Raw genomic sequence first — 19,301 nt, forward strand, 5'->3', positions numbered from 1 at the left:
ACTGTCTCAAAAAAATCTGACTGAAGGCTGCAGGGGCTATCGCCAGAAGGTAGTACTGAAAGCAACAAGAAAACCTCTAATAAGATTGCGACAGGATGAGAAACAGGGCACTTTATACAATCAGGCAGCTTAAGAAAAGCTAAGATGGTGTTGCAGCAATTGCCCCATTGCTCTAACAGTAACCAGAGCAGAGAACTGAAAGGGCTTCTGCATTATAGTCTAAGCCCTTGCTGTGAGCAGAAACCTCAGCGCCAAGCAGGCCAGACAATAACCTGCAATGGCCGCCCCACTCTAAGCATAGTGGTCAAAGAATTACACGGGCTTAAAGGAAAATGATTTACATGGACGGGTGCACAGGAAGCAAGAATGGAGGAGGCTGGGGATAAAGGTGTCATAAGACAGAAAGGGTAGGCATGAATGATAAGGTGTTAATAAAGGCTGTCCTTTATTTATATGTTAGCTCATTTCTGTGTAGATAGATAGATAGATAGATGCTGATTCACCTGACAGAGTCTTCCTGTTTATCTCAGTGACAGTCACTGCGGGGTCAGTAGCTCTACGGGTCAGTAAAACAGGACAGCATTAATCCATTTATCAGATCATCCTAATATTCTGCAGATTAGCCAGCAACACGGACGCGTGCAGAGCTTCTGGGATTTGTGGTTCAGAATGACGTTTTCCTGGATTCCTCCAAGTCATCTACATAGTGTGCATGAAAGTCTTAATATATCAAAGGCTTCTGTTATTACACTCAGTGGTGCAGAAATCAAAGCTTGACCTCGGAGTAATGCGCCCTTTCTAGCAACTAGTAGGCACCTCACTTCCCTCAAACTCCTGCCGTGCGTCACGCTCAGCGCGCGTCCCTTGCGGCCCCCCATTGTGCCCAAGGCGGCCGGCCGGGCAACCGTGAGGTGTGGAGCGAGAGTTGACACAGCGCCCGACTCTGCAGGCCTGAGTGAAACTGGCCCACTCTACGCTCAGGGCTTTGCCCGGCTCAATTAGCGTGACATACTTTCTTCTGTGATCGCCTGCCTTCCGCCCGGCTTCTGGACACAGCGGATTATGCCCACTAACTTCAGCTGAGCACTTCCCAGGCGGCGCAACAAAAAGGTTTTCTTTACCATTTTACGCGCGGATTCAACAGAAAAGTGACTTGTAAGACAGTGGGAATGACCGTGGGCAGGGATATGGCTGAGTTTATTCCTCAGAAGGAGATTGTGTATAACGGCCTGCTGCCTTACTCTGACCGGTTGGACCGGGAAGCCACGGAACTGTTGGCGGAGATCAAAGCGAACCTGTGCAGAGCTGTCCTCCTCAGAGAGCTGTGGCCTGGGGTCGCTTTCTGGTCCAGGAAACTTTTCTCGTAAGTGCTGAAGCAAGGTTGGCGTATGATTTAGACAACCCAAAGACAACTTAACCCATAGCCAGCGATTCATTACAGCGGACTTAACAATGACCTGCATCCTAAAATAAAAAAATTTCACAGAGTTAACCAAAGTTACTAAACTTTTTCATCTTGTTAAATTGGAATAGATTGCAATCTGTCTGTGGTTAGGGGTGGAAAAACTTTAAAAGTATCCTGTGCTCTGTTCTTAAGTCTTGAGTTCCAGGAGTATCTGTGCACAGAAGTATTTAAAGCAACTACTTGGTGTTATTGACCTCTCTGCCTTAAAAGGACATCAGGGCCTACTGTTCTGCCCTATAACTTTAATTAAAGGCTGAACCTTAAATCACTGTGTGACTTGGCATCAGCTCAAGTTCGATACAGTTAGGTTTAGTGCTGAGACCGAGGGACACTAGCTGTGTAAGCCTATTCACTCTTTTTTCAGAATATGGGTTAACCACAGGAAGTGTTCTGTCCGCTCACTGTCCCCTCTTGCCCTTAGGTTCCTGAAGCTGTATGGGCGCAGGTTCAGCAAAGAGGACCACATCCTCTTCATCAAGCTGCTCTATGAGTTGGTCACACTGCCAAACTTGGAGCCACACATGATGCAGAGCTATGCCAGGCTGCTCATTCAGCTTCTCAAGTGGGTGTGACACACAAATGCACACATATAAATGATGCTTGCCTTTAGAGATGAGGCTGGGAGCTCCAGAGGCAATACCAGGATTTTTTTTAAATGGGGTGGCACAAGAGGCACCAGGCGTCAGACAGAGCAGGGGGCACGGGAAATCATAAAATCCTCAGAGAAATAAATATCAAACGGAATCGGCTGGAAATTCAGTAAATTATAATAATTTTCACCTTGGACAGACCCTTTGTTTCCATGAACATTTTTAGGAGATGCTGCAGTATGGTGGCAACCATGTGGTAATGATGCTTACAAGCTGCAGTTTGGCTGCAGCTATAAAGATGTTTCATTCTACTAACTGGTCTATAAATAAAGAACAGTGTCTCATACATCCTTTGCTTTGAAGTCCACTTTTCAAAACTTAAAAATGTATTGTTTTGAGTCTATCGTTAGCCCAGATTCCAGTGCACATTATTCTATTTTAAATTATAGTTCATATTAACAGCAAGTCATTTAGGAGGGGAGCATTATTTTTTTCATAAAAGGCGGTGCCACCCCCCTTAAGCTTCATGCCTGGAATTAGACATTTTGTCTTTTGTATTTCACACATTCCTGGACACAACCTGGAGCCTGAATTATCCATGATGCATTGACATACTGTAACAACAGAATTGGATTGTGTTGGTTTGGATTGGATTGGGTTGGATGTAATCAAATTTAAAGGGTGACATTGCCATTCCATAAGCTCCAGCTCACGTGAACCTAAGCTGGATGGATTGGATGGATGGATGGATGGATGGAGCTTGTACATGTAAAAAGAAGCCAGTTGAGGTGGTTCAGACATCAGATTGGGATGCCTCCCTGTGGACCCTGGGGCAGACCCAGAGCATTGCTGGAAGGATTACATATGGATCCCCCAGGTGGAGTTTGAGGGTCTAGATGGGAAGACGGGTACAGTAGATGCAGTACAGCTCAGTAGAATAAAAGATAAAACATGACAAAAAAATATATAGTCAGTATGATGAGTATTACACGGCATTTTTATGGCAATGAAAGCCACTATCACACTGAGGAGAAAGATTATCTCCTCAGCGTGAGCCTCTCTCTCCCTTTCTTTTAGTATAATGGGAACAGAAAGCTGCACTGCTAGTAAACATCACTGTGCTATAAGTGACAAGACATGAAATTTTGCACTTAGTTGTCTGCCATTTGTAACACAGTCATTTGATGATTCAAATCATTTGCAGAGCTGAGGAAAAAAATATCAAGGCCAATTACAGAAAATGCTGCATCTAAAAAAATCTCAAAATTTTAGCCCATTGGGTTTAAAATGATAACTTAAAAGTTAAATCTGTCTTTTATGAATAGACAGTATGAAACAAAAAAAAGGGTCCCAGCCAAACAGCTTCTGTGCTCTTATTTTTTTCACAGATACCAATAAATACCATAACACCCTCTGAAATGTAAAGTGGAAGGTTAAAGTAACATAAAATGTCGGTACTTGGTTGGTATACTGTATTAATACCATACAACCGTAGAGCAGAAGTGTAAATGTCCTCACACAAACAAATGCACTCAATCAGACACTCTTATAGTAAGTAAAAGGGACAATAAAGCATGCTGGCTAAACATTTATTACTCTTTAAGCCATGCCTTTGTCTCTGAGATCAGATCTGTCACTTCTCCAGTGACAGTAGGATTTTCTCCGAGACGGTCACATTAATCACTTCCCATTTGTCACCAGTTGTTTTCGGGATTTTCACATCCATCACAAAACAACCTCTTAATGTAGACGTCATTTGTCTGAGTGTTTTCCATTAGATGAAAAGAGAAAGATCTGGGCTAAGCGTATATGAAGGGCCAGGTTTCACAGCTGAGAGATGAGCATCAGGTCTCCAAAGGCTTTTTTTTTTTCTCCATCTCTTGGATTTCACCATCATTTCCCCAATTGCCTCTTCTTCCTTTCATTTTTCACATCTCCACACTGAGAGTTTGTTCCATAGCTGTTAGATGAATACTTGAGGAGGAGACCAGAGGAGTTAGAGGTTGTGGAAATCATGCATATCCTCAACCGCACGCACTCTCAAGCTTTCTCAGAGGTTCAATCCCTTAAAAACTGTGATTTTTTTTTCTTTTAACAAAGAACTAAGTAATGCAATAGTACAAAGAGAACAATGTGGAAGTTCTCAGGAGAAAAAAAAACTGTTCTCATAAGGGGCACACCATTTCTGTGCAATCTGAAAGCTTAACAAGGTGTTTAAAAGACAACAACAAAGAGTAAAGTCAGTGCCTGGTTAGCCTGCAGAAAGCCAATTATGCCCACTGTTAGATCTTAAACATGCTTAATTTTTTCTCTGTGGAGAGCGTTATGAATGTTGGAACATGGGTATTTTATACCAAGTGAGTCTACGCCTGCAGATTACTAATGCCTGCTGCTGTCAGTCCAGTTATGCATAACTGAATACAAAGAATCACAGCGTTGTGTTTGCATACATGCCAATAAGATGGCAGTCATCATGCTGAGTGCAGCCTGTGAGGCAGTGACTCATTTTCCCCACGATTACAGACTCTTTCAGACACCCTGCAGTCTTTCACTTCAGTATAACATTATTACCATCAGAGAGTTTTCAAAGGCTTGAATATCTAATAACATACCTTGACTCCTGTTGCTGATAGCTGACTTCTTTTTTCAAACAGGAAGAAGGAACTACTATCAAGGGATGACCTACAGCTGCCGTGGCGGCCACTCTGTGATCTCTACGAGAGGGTCCTCTACTCCAAAACTGAGCACCTTGGGCTCATCTGGTTTCCTAAGTATGAAATCTCACCTTTAAATGTAGCTGCTGTGACATCAAGTACAGTATAAGTGTATGTGTGCTTGAATTGCATTAAAGAAAAGTGTCTAGATTGTGAGAAATAACCTTACTTGCTTTCTTACCACAAATTATACGAGAAGATTGATGCCACTTCACAACAGTAAACACAAAACCAGTAAAACAGCAAACTCAAAGGCTCAGTTTCTGAGACATGGATTATGCCTCATCCTAGAATAAATACTTTTTCCAAATGAGATCTTCACTGTATTTCTCCTTTAGTCTAGGACTAGGCCTAATCCATGACTGGGAAAAAGGCTGATGGAGTAGAAACAATGAGAAACAGCTTGCCAGGCTCTCTAAACTGAAGGTATCAAACTCTTTTTAGTTTCCTGGCTTCTTCCAGCTCAAGATTATCCCACATTGGATGGGCTCCTAAAACTTTGCACAGTATCCTCTAAAAAAAACTTAATTTTTCCTTTTCAGTCTGTTGTGGTTAGAAAGAAAGCTTAAACTACTTGACATAACCGTTTTCCTTCAGTGTAGAGTGGTAGGCCCTGGGTAATGTTTTTTGGTAAGAAGGCTACTAAACCCGTTAGGCTTTGTCCCTCCAGCTTGGATGACATTAACTTTTCAGACAACTATTCTCATGACAAACATCCTCAGATATTGACAATTTATCACAGTTAATTGCCGTATTCTCAGAAACGGGTTGCACGGAATTGCCAACTTGATCCCATTCAGTTGCAAAGCTCAAATCCTCTTAAACTAGGTTCTTGAACATGACATTGAGTTCAGTGTACTCAAATGGCCTCCACTGTCCCAGATCTCAATCCAGTAGAGCACCTTTGGAATGTGGAAGAGGAGATTCACATCCTGGATGTGCAGTTGACAAATCTGCAGCAACTGTGTGATGCTGTGGTGTCAACATGGATCAAAATTTCCAGCACCTTGGTAAATCCATGCCATTAAGAATTAAGGCAGTTCTAAAGGCAAAAGGGGGTCCAACGAGGTACTAGCAAGGTATACCTAATGTATCCTGCTTTACTGTTTATATTAGTTTTTAATTATATTTGGATTTCGGCTCAATTTTCTGGCTTGGAAAAAGTAAAAAAACAGCTTAACTGAAAACTTGACTGTCTTGTAATCCGATTACACTATGACCACACCTATCCCACCCAGCGAGCCTTTATTTTGGTGTTACGTGCATACCTGTGAAGTTTTGTAACTGTGCATTGCATGGTTGCGATGCCATTGTGTTGATATAGTCTCTTACCAGACACGCACACTCACACGCAGACTCGTAAAGAGAAAACAATACCAGCCTTGCAGTCGCAGCTGGTGCAAATTTGAGTTGTGGTCTGAATGTTGAAGGCTTGTTTATCCCTGATGAGGACATGTGGACCTCACAGCGTAGTTAAGACACACGCGCACACTCACACCTCCTCTCTGTGCTTGTTTGCAGCTCATTGGACCACATTTTGAAGGCTTTGATCAAAAGCTGCAGACTGTAAGTCTCATCCTCTGTGATCATGTAATTTGGGCGGCAGATAATGTTGCTTTGATCTTCAGTTAAGATATATACTGTAGATCAGTGTGTGTATTTGCATCTTTAACCATCTTTGCTTGTCTGCATCTATTTGTGCTCATGTCTATCTTTGCTCTATGCGTGTGTGCTTATGATTTTCTTAGGTATTTTCCTGCATCATCCACCAAAGAGATGCTGGATGAGTGGCGCCCCCTGCTGTGTGTGTTTGACGTGGTCATGCAGAAGGCCATCAGCAACATGGAGCTGTTCCTGCCCACCATCATGCCCCCGGAGGAACACAGCCAGGGCTTCCAGTAAGTGGGCCAACTTGAATGGCTCTGGTTTGAAACAGTGTTATCCTCCAAGTACAGCTTGTCAGAGCCAGAGCTGACACAACTGGTACACAAAGAGGTACAATATGTTTAACTTGTTATTAAATCTCAGCATTTTTAAAGGGATTTGGCAGCATCTTGTAATGTTGAAAACGCTTTGCTTTAAGAATTGTGTATAACCACATTTTCGAGCTCTGTAAGCATTATACACCTTTGCTCCTGGGAGCTTTAATGAATAATGCTCTTCTTGCATCAGCAGTGCTTCCCTGCTCTCTTTGTTTTGATAATATTTAGCGTTTTTTGGAAAAATCTTTGCCCCTCTTTCTCTGCACTCTTCACGGTCATGTTCCAGCTACCAAGCCTCTTCAAAGCCTTCAGTGCATTCTTCAGTTCATTCACTCCTTTGCAAGCTATTTGTCTGGATTTATTCTTGGATTCATAAGCACTTTCTGCACAGTTTCCACAATACATCATCTTTAATACTCTATTTTTCCACTTCATTTTTTTTTTCTCTTCCCCATCCAGAATATACAGGGGAGGGAATGAGTTCATATTTTGGGGGAACTTGAGATTGATGAGGGGGATAAAGCCTCAGGTGTATGTGTCATTGGGTGTGAATGTAATGGTCTGTTTTCTGTGTGTGTTTTCAGGTTGTGGTTTGAAGAATTAATGAATCTTTGGATGTCGTTGCAAAATCAGCCAAGCTGGGAAGGGGTAAGACATGCACATGCACACACGCTCAATACTTCAGGTGTTTTCTGCTCTTTCTGAAATTGTTTGACACTCAGTTTTACAAGCTGCTCACTGGCTTGAAAGTTGAATTCTTTAAGCCACAGCGAAATCGAAATTAATGGAAATTCCACCTCTCAAATTTCTTCTTAAATCTGTCACAACAAGTGGCAGATTTTTAAAAAGATTTTTAATTTATTGCGTGATGGATCATGCAGCTCTCCATTTTTTCTAAAAGTGAAGAGTAATTCCAAATGACACAGATTTCTACATTTCCTGATGGCGATGACTGAAATGCTGTTAAAGGATTGTCAGTTTCCACTCAGCACGCAGATAAGATTTTCCATTTGGGCCCCGACTCTGCTGTTATTCAGCCTCTCAGGCCACAGCAGACTGGCTTTGCACATTTCCTCCTCTCTTCTTCATCATCTCTTCTCCATTTTTTCCACTTTTTTTTTTTTTTTTTTTAATGACAGCCTTCACTTCTGGAAACATCCTTTGTCCTCACAGTGATTGTTTACCTTACAGCACCTAGTGAACCTGTTTGCTCGCCTTGCCAATGACAATATAGGCTACGTGGACTGGACCCCTTATATTCCCACAGTGAGTCATTAGCTGAATTATGTGTGTACACAAGTGTTTCTGTAAATGTGTTTTACTGGGAATTCCTGGGCTGTGGGAGAGAGGTGGAACTATTTTATGTGTGGGTGTGCGTGTGTGCGTGCGTGTGCGTGTGTTTGTGTGGTTAGATTTTCACCAGGATCCTGCGAAGTCTGAACCTTCCAGTTGGGGTCAGTCAGATGGTGTCACCTCGATATCTTACCAACTCCTATGACATTGGATACTTAGTGTTGTGGGTGACAGCACTTCTGGTATGCAGGCTTTAGACTTTTCTTATAAAAATGCATAAAACAAAAACATATGTGTATTTTATTGCAGCTGCTTACTGTGCTGTTTTAAATCCCTGCAGGGTGGACCAGGAAACCCTGCACAGAAAGAGCTGACCTGCCTCTTCAACAGCATTGCCTCCTTCTACCATCCATCCAATCACGGTCGCTGGCAGGTAAGCTTCTTCCTCTCGCTCTTGCACAAACATGCACACACTATGTGCAACTCAATCTTTGGTTCTTCATTTGATTTATCGCCTGTCATTCAGGACTTGGCTGGCTCTCTTTACACAGCAGACTAATAACAGAAGGATATCTCAGATCTGCTCATGGCAGACTGTGTGAATGTGGCTCTGGGTGATAATCCTTATGTCTAATGTGTGCCTGCAGTCTCGACTGATGAGGCTGCTTCAGCGTCTTCCAGCCAGTGTTGTGCGCCGTGTGCACCGGGAACGTCACGCTGCCCCTAGCTGGATCACGCTGGTCCCTGAGCATCAAAGGTTAACAGATGCAGATCTGCAGGAGTTCACCCGCAGCCTCATCGGAGCTGCCCTCCTGGCTATGTTCAGGTACTGCACTGTGGTGGTTGTTAGCCTTAATGAAGGCTTTAAAGAGTTGCTATTCTGATCGGTGGCTTTGCTTTGCTGTTCAAAATAATCTGGGCTTGGTGCTGCCCCTCGGTTCACCCACTATTTGAAACAAGCTGTTTAAGCTCCTATGCCTTCTTTTGATTGGCTGCCCCTAACAAACAGAGGAAGTGGGTGGGACTTCAGTATTTCCTCTGACTGACATCACAGAGAGCCAAGAATAGAAAAAAAACGCTGCCTGAAAGTGAGTGTTTAGAGTCACCTGAAGCCTGAGCCACTGGCACAAAGAGATTACATGTGCTTACCTCATTGTTTGAAACTTTGACTATGTTTAATATGAACATCCAGAACTGTAACAATATAAAAATGACAGAAAATAAGGAAAAGGAAAATGGATCCCCTTTAAACTGCTATTCTACACAGTACACTTGTGATTATACCTGTGCATGCATGAAGCTACAGGCATATTCATACACATCTCCATACATATGCAGCTCCTAATTTTACTAGACTTTATAAGCAGGTGATAAAATAGTCAAGCTGTGCTAATTGATAAGAGCGTTAAACACAGTGAAATGACATAAGTGGCTTTTAAAGCATGTGCATGAAACAAGCAGGAAATTATGAGCAAAAAAAAGTCAAAATAGTGGAAACAAACAATCATAAGATGCCCCCCCCCCGAGACATTCTGTAAAAATAGTTTGTAACATGACATTTAAAACAAAGACAGTGTAAGCGACCTTGTGTGGGAAAGGCGATAGAAATGATATCCACTCGTGCAGAAATAGTTACCATAGGTGTCGTTGTGGGTGTTGGTGTGAGCAGTCTGTTGTATAGTTTGAGCCAATTAACGGTCTTGTTCGCTGAACTTTCTTTCTTTCTATTCTTTTTTTGAGCCAGAACTCAGGTTCACAAATAGATTTAGTTTTCCACCTTCCAACTATCAGTTTTGGCTCCATGATAACGTTGCTTTTGTTTCAAATATCACAACTACCAAAACCCATCCAGGTAATACGGTGATCGGCAGGTCGGTGTTTGGATCTCTAAAGCATCCAAACAGCAAGGTTAAAACTGGTTTAAGGCGAAAGATGTTACATATACCTGAGTCATATTGTGTTTGCTTTAGTGTCTCAAGTAAGCATATCAGCATATCAGTGTTCCCTGGGTTGTAACTATGTAAACAGGCAACAAACACACCATCTGAATAATTGCCTGCCTCGTTATCTAACTGCTTTGTCTCGCTAATGAGTGCAGTTGCTTCACATCCTTGGTCTCAGCTACAGCGAGCCTAATCTGGACAAAGACAGGTCATCCGTGATTAGCTGTCTATGTGTTGTTATTGTTGTTGTTGTTGTTGCTGTATTGCATGGGGTTGAGTGTTCATCTGCCCTCTCCTGGTGATTTGCAGTAAAACTGACAGTACAGATGCAGCGTACGCTCTCCAGAACCTGGCTCTCCTCACACAAGAGCTCGTCATACCACCTGTTCTTGAGAAGTAAGTTTATGGATATCAGCCATTAAGTCTTTTGATGTGCTGTCAAAAATATGCTGGTGTAAAATCATTAATATTAATGGTTTTTTTTTTGTTTTTATTTATTTATTTTTGCTGCTTTTATCATTCTTTGCCTTGCTTTGATGTGCTGTCTAAATTTCAGCGAATATAAACAGAAAGTGTAATCTTGAGGAAAAAGTTATTTATTTAGAAAACTATTTGAGGTTATATTTGTTTTGATTTAGGCAAATTAAAATTTGGCAGTATTGGCTACAAGCACTTCCTGTTTGCTGTCTGCATTAGGATGCACAGTATCACAGTGGGTTGCCTTGATGCTGTGGATAATGTTAAATCTGGATCGTTCTTAAGCAACATTTGAAGTTTGGAGCATCTTTTTTTTTTTTATGTGATTTCCAAATGGATTCATTGACATTTATTTGCAAATTACAAAGGGAAACAAATTGTATACAAATTGACACAGTAGAGCAGCTTAATAGCACCCAGTTTTCATCCATGAACTGCGTGTTGTACTGTTGCTACAGCAGCTGTTGACAATGTTGTTGAGTGGGGTAAATCAACGACCACACAAAAAAAATAATTAGCTGAACATACAGTACTGTGCAAAAGTGTTTAGCCACCACTCAGTCTTATATATTTTTATATTTTACTTTTTAAAGTGGCCATTTTCAATCCAATCCTTGTATGCGGTGGTTTTCAGGGGAATGTTTGTTTAATTTAATGTGTTGCCATTTTTTAAAATTTAATCTAATAAAATGCTAAAGATAACTGTTTGACAGGATATGTGTTGCAATAGTAATTTTGCACCAACAAGGTGATTCCCAAATAGCTATTATCCGAAAACTTGGCATATCTCGGCCTGGCTTCTAGTGTGTTCTTAAGAAATTTGAGGAAACTAGACAAGTGTAGGACAAAAGAAGATGAGATGAGCAGTATCTGAAAGCCATGCTCTTAAGAAATAGGAAAAAAATCTAGCAAAGACCTGACACTGGATCTTCAGCTGATCCATCTACTGTTCACTGAAGCCTCATCACAAATGGTCTCAGTGGAAGGGTGGCTGTTCCTAAGGAAGGGAAACAGGAAGAAAAGCCTGAGGTATGCCAAATTACACAAGAACTGGACTGAAAATCAGTGGCAACAGAGTTATTAATCTGAATTTGAAATCTTTGATTAAAATCATTGTCAGTATACATTGAACAGAAGAGAGCAGGAGAGAGGTACAACACAGTGTCTATCTAGTGAGTGTGTCTGTATAACGTGGTGGAGGCTCTGTCATGGTTTGCTGCTGCATTTCAGCCAGTGATGTTGGAGATCTTGTCAAAATTGTTGGAATTATGAATTCAGAAAAGTATCATTATGTTTTGACCCGTCATGCAGTACTGTCTAGAAAGCATCTGATCAGAAACAGCTTCAAGTTTCAGCATGACGATGATCCAGAACACACTGCTAACGCAGTAAAAATGTAGCTAGATAGAAAAACACACAATCAAACACTATCAGCCATCGATTGGCCTCCCCACAGCCCAGGATTACTGAAGCAGTGTGGGATCATCTTGACAGAGAATGGAATAGAAGGCAGCCAGCATTCAATGAAAAGCTTTTGAATGTCCTTCAAGATGCCTGGAGAACTATTCCTATTACTACTTAAAGAAAGCTGTGTGAGAGAGTTCAGGCTGTGTTGAAAAATAAAGGTGGTCGTACCAAATATTGATTTTTTTTTTTTGCTCATTCGAATTGTACAATCTCTGTTTTTGCCTTATATACTGTATTTCCATGTGTAGTTGCATGTTTCAATAAATCGCTGCATATATTTCCTATTTTCCAAGCAAAATATAAAGAATTGAGGGGTGGTACTGCACTGTATACCTAATATAATGTATAATTTTCCACGCTGTGTGTATGCATGCTTTAATGTTAACTAATTGGGTATTGTAAATACAGTTTTCCTATAATCCATCATCTTTTCCCTTCTATATTTTTATACCATTGGCATTTACTATAACTACAGAAAAATAAAAATAATAATGAATACACTTTTATTAGGAACATCAGCATGCACATGCCCCTTTTATTTGAACTTACGTTATTTGTCATCCTCGTGTCTCATGTAAAACAGGACCTATGCAGCAATGGAAACCCTAACTGAGCCGCACACCCTCACTGCCACCCTCAGCTGCATGATCGGGATGGCTCGCAGCCTTGTATCCCCTAACAACCATTACCCAGAGGGCCGTGCGCACGTGCTCCCACTACTTATGGGCTCGCTGCCAGGGGTGGACCCCAACGACTTTAGCAAGTGCATGGTGAGTAATGGATGTGTTGATGAGTAATGAAGAAGAATTGTTAGACAAGTAGACAATGCGCCTCTTGCTGATTAAATTCCTTTTTTTTTTTTGTTGCATATTCAGGTCTGTCCAATTAATAATTCCTGAAATTGGAATGAATAGCTCAGTTTGAAGAACTTTGCAATTAATGTGGTTCAGTCTGTAGTTTCTGCTTGGATTGTAAAATGGATTGGTTCTCTCTTCTAGTGTGCTCCTTTTCTTCAGACCGTATTAATCCATCACACCAGAATAAATTAGAACGTTTGAAAAAGTTATTGCAGCGACATCTGGTGAGGTATTTAACATGCAGCGTGATCATGTCAGATGATGTAAATTGATCAGTTGCACCTGCTGTGCCTCTCTGTCCAGATAACGTTCCAGTTCATCACCACCTTCACCACTCTGGTGCCTTTAGTGGATTGTTCGTCTGCTCCCTGCCAGCGCGCTGATCTCACAGAGGTACGACACGCATTAACAAAGAAGATTAAATAAACATAATGGAGAGTCTGAAATCACACATTGATGAGCCAAGAGCTTTTGTAACTCGGGGCAATCTTGTGCTTTTGGCATTTACTGTTAAAACTTTGAGATAAATTGGCATCCGCTACAGCACTTAAATCGCCTACAATTAGAAGTTAAACCTTTGGGATTTGAACAAAATTAAACAACAGTTACTTTGTAAAAGAAAAAAAAAATCTTACAGTCCCTTTCTACATTACATTTCAATATTGTGAGGATTCACTTCACATACGTTTGTCTATATGTTTCTGCTGGCCACCTCAATTTTTTTTCCCCCCTGTTTGCATAAAGAAAATAGACTTATAATACTGTAGCTTGGTTTTGTGCATAGTCACTTTAATCACATTCTTCCCCCCTTCTGATGTTCGGTTTGAACGGCAGGAAGTTGTGCTGGTTTTACCTACATGCCTAAATACAATAAGTTGCTGCCATGTGATTGGCCGATTAGATATTGCATTAATGAGCAATTGAGTATATTGATAATAAATAGAAATTCCAAACACCAATGCTTTTAGGGTCTGAGTGTCTCACTCTCATCTGTAAGCTCAGTGTTTTGATGGCTAGCTGTGAGTCTGCACTATTATTACACCAGTGTGCGTCTGCAGTGCACCAAGTAGTCTGCGCACTGTTTAAAGGGTGCATCAGCCAGAGGATATGCTTGGGTGCCTCACCGAAGTGGCGTGGTCATTGTGACATGTATGTTTATCATGACTAATATTAAAAAAGAGGAACAAAACAAGATTTTTTTCATATAAAGCAACAATGCAATCTTAATAAAATCATTTGTTTTAATGCCAGAAGGTGACACTGACACTACAAGCATGAAATATTCTCCTCCTGTGCCACTTATCCCAGCTGAGGAAAGAGAAGCGCTAATATTTACTGTGTGTTTTCCTTTTTACATCTATTGTACAGTGGGTGTCAGCCAGAATTATAAGACAGTATTACCACCTACCATACTGAAGTGTTAATTAGATAGTTACTAGCAGTGGATATTTTACAAAACTATAGTATTGTATTGTTAATATGATAACAGTATTTCATTTAATGTCATGATTATTATTATTAGAACTAGTATTGTAATGTCCCTAATGTGAATAATGGTAACATCAAATGTTTTATGCGTTGTGTACTTTGCCTTTTTCTTAGCATAAAGACTGTCAACAGAGGAAACCACTTGCTAGGTCAGCAACAAAATCTGCCTGCCAGAACCTTTAAAGGTTGCTAATTACCGCATAATATGACGTTTTTAAAAATTGCATAAAAATCAAAGTGTAAAAACTAAGTTGGGGATTTTGCTGGTAGCCAGCTGCTTCCCTCTGCTTCTTGTCTTTATGCCAAGCCGAGTTAAGCCGCCCCCCCCCTTCTGAGTCAGAGTTACACTTCAAAAGCTTTTTCCCAGACAAGCTCACCTACAAAGAAATAAAATAACGCACAGTAGTATTCTACAAATACTAATCATCTCTATTTCTCCCTCACAGATTGAAAAAGATCTGTGTTTTGCTTCAGCTGAGTTTGAAGACTTTGTTGTGCAGTTCCTGGACAGGTAGAGATACATTAACAAGTCTGTCATTTAGTAAAGCTTTGTTGTCAGTGTCTGAATGCGAATGTGTCTCTCTGTTTGAAAAGCACCAGTCTCGCTGGCTCTTATGGAGGGAAAAAAACAAAACAAAACAAACAGCCCTTTTTTTCCTCTTTTTTTTTTTTTTTTCCTCCATAACGTTGTTGACATTTTCATTACTGCGGAGTGTTTTAAGTGTGTGCTTGTGTATTTGTGTGTGTCTTTGTGCAGGTGCTTTGCTCTGATAGACAGCAGCACTCTGGAACAGACACGAGATGAGATGGAGACGGATACCCAGACTCATTTGGAAAGTCTGGTGGAGTTGGGCCTTTCCTCCACTGTGAGCACAATCTTAACACAGTGCTCACTAGAAATATACAAGGTAGTACATAAATACGCACCAACACTGTCACGGGTACGCTCTCAAAGCTAACACTCTCTTTAATTAAGTTTATTAATTCTGTCCCCACAGTACTGTGACTTTAACCAAACAATTCTTTATCACTTCCTAATTTAACCAGCATGTGGTTAGCAAAAAGACTGCCGTCTGTTATCTGTGCATTGTTGTCAGAGACTGAGGCATCCTGTCTTAGAATGCTGCTGAAAAACTAGCCAATGCATTTGTTACTTCTGTGCTCGACTATTATAATTCCTTACTATCGGGCGCTTCTAAAAGCTTCCCGAAAAGCCTCTCACTGATACAAAATGTGGCAACGCTGCATGGAGAGTACTGACAGAAGGAGATGATCATATTTCTTCAATATCAGCTTCTTTTCATTGACTTCCTGTAAATTCCTGACGCATTCTCGTCTCAGGACGTCAAATGATGCCATTTTCAGATGCCACCTGCGTCTCACCATTACGGTGCAAGGTGACTTTTCGCATCGGTGCTTTGATGCATTGCCCCTGAGAGACATAACAGTCCTCTTTCGGAGACCTCAAAAGAGGGGTGTTGATGGGGCATGAGCCACAGGTTTATTAGCCAGGAGACCATCGTTTGCATCCTGTTTGCAGCTTTGTGTCACTTTAATTTCACTTGTTTCCCCTTCCTTTTAACTTTCACTCACCGGTGAGATTCAGACTCTTCACTTCAGCAAACCTACCCATTGGAAAAAACATGAGTAATAGCTTCCATCTCACTCATGCCATAACCTTGTGCCTCCAAAGGACACCTTGTATGTAACTGAAACACACCAAAACTCCTCTGAGAATGAGAGCAGGTGGAAAATCCAAGATCATACACTATCCAAGCTCTGCTATATGTAAAAGGTCTCATAGTGCGGTACTATCCCAATAAAGCAGACTTATAATGTTCTTCTATTTGCTTTCACCACCACTAATCTTGATCTTCCTGAATGTTGCCTCTATGCTAGGTTGCGTTGCAGAAGGTGTATAACTTTGCCACCTCAAACATCTTTGAGACGTGTGTGTCGGGCAGGATGGTGGCCGACATGTGCAGAGCTGCAGCAAAGGTGTGTGTATGTTTATCTCTGCCTCTCAATTTTCATTTTATACAATATTATGAAGGCTTTTCTTTTTATTTGACTCAAGATAGTTTAAGATATCAAACAGGGAGGATGTGTAGTCATGGTTGCATATTTACTGTGTTATGGCTTAATTTTGCTGGTTTACCGTGTCTAATCTAGTGTGTGTACTTGTGTTTGTGCTGGGGCATGTAAATGTGAACGTACATATGTGTCTGCGTGCGACTTCTGCATGTGCTCGTGTGTATTTGTTTGCAGTGTCATCCTGCCGAGTCTCTCCGACTGTTTGTCCCTCACTGCTGCAGCGTCATCTCCCACATTACTGACAGTCAGTACCGCTGTGTGAATGCAAAGCAGTTCAGTGTCTGCGTGCGTGCGTGTGCGTGTGCAGTAGATGTAACTATGTTTGGATGAAGAATATTCTAATAAGCTTTTAACTAATTCAGTATTTATTAAATGATAAATGAAACCTGCAGTTTGCAGCGTAAATATAAATCTTCATTCTTCCGATTTGTAGCACATTATCAGGTCACTGTGATCTCCAAGCAATTAGGAGGTTTTGCAACACAAAACACAGAATGAGACATTCAGAGATACTGAAGTCTAAATGCACAAAGCAGGTGTTTATTAATCATTTTCCTGTGTAGCGGTAATAGCCTTTAGTAGCTGGTGGAACAAATTTAAGGGAAATTAGAAGGAAATTAGAAAATGCATGAATTAACTTAGATACCTGGCTCACATATGTGGCCAGCACAGTTGTGTGCAATAACTTGAGCACTCCTGGAAAAAGTATGTTGGCCGAAGTTTCAAATAATGAGGTCAGTGTACGTACAAGTAATCCCTATGAGCCAAAAGCTCAGACTTCAGACTGCTCTAAATGCTCGGTTTCAGACAGTGGATGAACTGAGGGGATGCGCCGAGGCCCAGTATAAAAGATACAAGTATGCATTTGAACTGTGAATCATGCAAAGTCACTTTAGCAGAGTCTGAAAAAAAAATGAGCCTAATAGGTCGCCTTTAAAACCTGCAACTTGAAGACATTTCAAACAGTTTGCATTTAAATCCTTACCTTCCTTTTCAAGGATCAGTTTGCATAGATTTCTATGCTTGTTGGATGTTAGAATATGGGTTTGAAGAGTCAGAGAATTAAATCAGTTCATAAATCACATTGTCACCCCTTGTGCGGCAAATTTTTCAGAGAAACTCAGAAGAATTTTCTCCAAGGATAACATGCCAGTGCACTTCAGACCTAGCAGCACCCTCAGACAAAAACTGATGCATGCCAAGGACAAAACACCCAAACACAAGCTAAATAATGTGAGGAATGCTCGGACCTACTGTGCTTAACAAAGTTATTAGACTACCTGTCATAAATAGAGAAAAATGCAAAAAAATATTTCAGAAATCTGACAAAATCTAAAAATGAACCGAATTCACATTTTTATATCCAAAGTTGAGCCGGCACACAGGACTTCTTTGAAAAGTCAAAAATTAATCTAGCATAACATTTGACCACTGAAACAAATTCTTCTGTTCAGGAATGCAATAACTGTAATTCTGCATCTTAATGTGCTTTACTATATTTTCAGCTTTTTTGTAAAGCAGTAAATTTGAAAATTCATGGATAACAACAGTAATTATAATTTAGCATAAGGATATCAGCCACCTATAATGTAGTCTTAAGATCCTTTCGCAGGTGGTTAAACTCCCACTCACATCTTGATCCATGTGACCTTAATAACTCATATGACGGCACAGTGTGGCAATGCCTCACAAAGGATTCACACCATGGCCGCTGTGACGGTACTGACTATGACTCATGTTAACCTTAACGTCTCAAATAATGTACCCTGTTCACAGGGTAGGTCAGCCACTCTCATAACCACCTCCAAGGGGACAGCTTCACTAGTGGTTAAATACCTGGGACTTGATGGGGCGTGATGGTTTATAACCTGTATTTTAAGTAAATTAATGAACTTTTGAAACGCTACAAGAAAGAGTGCCAAATCTTACAATTACTGTTTTTTTAGTCCTATTTTTAAGTTAAATATAATAAAAAGTAACAACAAATTAACATTTAAGAGATCCTTTTGATGATAAAGTATGGTATTTACTTATTTTTACCCATGTGCATATTTTTGCTTATAACTGGCTTGTGTTTTTTAAATTTATATGTCAAATATATCACAATATTACCAATAGATTAACAAGACTTAAACTACGCTAGAGCTGAATTCTAACTTTTGGATGCTAAGATGTTCAAACAGATATAACTACTATCTTAAGTTATTTTAAGAACATAGCTATACTAGTGCTAATTTAGCATTAGTTAAGCAGAATTAAAATGGCTTCATCTAAAGCTGATGGGAACATCAGTTTAAACATTCGATATAATAGGCTGCCAACTATGCAGCTCACATTGCTAAACAACTGAAACAACCCCAAAATTCAGCAAAAGGAGCTCTATCTGTCAGGGGAGCAGTGAAGTACATAATTCAGCTTGTTTATATGTGTGTGTGTCTGTAGATGAGGAGTTGCAGAGTGAAGACGAGCTGGATAAGGAGCTGCTGTGGAATCTCCAGCTGCTCTCTGAGGTGAGAGAAGGAACAACGCTCTAAAAACGTAATGCTTTTAACTGGTTATAACAATGCGGTGCTTTATTGTGAATCTAAAAAATGCCGGTTTGCTTTTTGAGAAGTAAATCTTCCCGACCGTTCGAGTGATTTGCACGTTGTGCATTTTAGAATCAGTGGAAACATTTAAAATGTATGAAAGCGGCTGGTGTGTTTACCTGTTTTTAAATGTTAAAAATAGCTATAGTTGTGAGAGAAAAAAAAATTACAACCAAAAGACATTTTTTTTTTTGCAGTGTGCTCCCTGCACGGTCATAAATTTCAAAGAGGTTTGTTGTTAACCAGAAGATATTGATACTCTCACTCAGTTTTGTTTTATTGTTCCTGGGAGTTTAACGTAAGTGGGAGTGAGCCAGACGGTGTGATTTACCGGAGAACCTCA

The 19,301-nt window shown here is 40.5% G+C and overlaps 1 pseudogene; it reads left to right on the plus strand.

Annotated features, from left to right (window-relative positions):
- Nucleotides 1-881: 881 nt before the first annotated feature.
- Nucleotides 882-19,301, plus strand: part of LOC115798099 (proteasome activator complex subunit 4B-like) — a 44,336-nt pseudogene continuing 25,916 nt past the window's right edge.

The sequence above is a fragment of the Archocentrus centrarchus genome, chromosome 19 (genome assembly GCF_007364275.1).
Source record: "Archocentrus centrarchus isolate MPI-CPG fArcCen1 chromosome 19, fArcCen1, whole genome shotgun sequence".
Taxonomy (NCBI): Eukaryota; Metazoa; Chordata; class Actinopteri; order Cichliformes; family Cichlidae; genus Archocentrus; species Archocentrus centrarchus.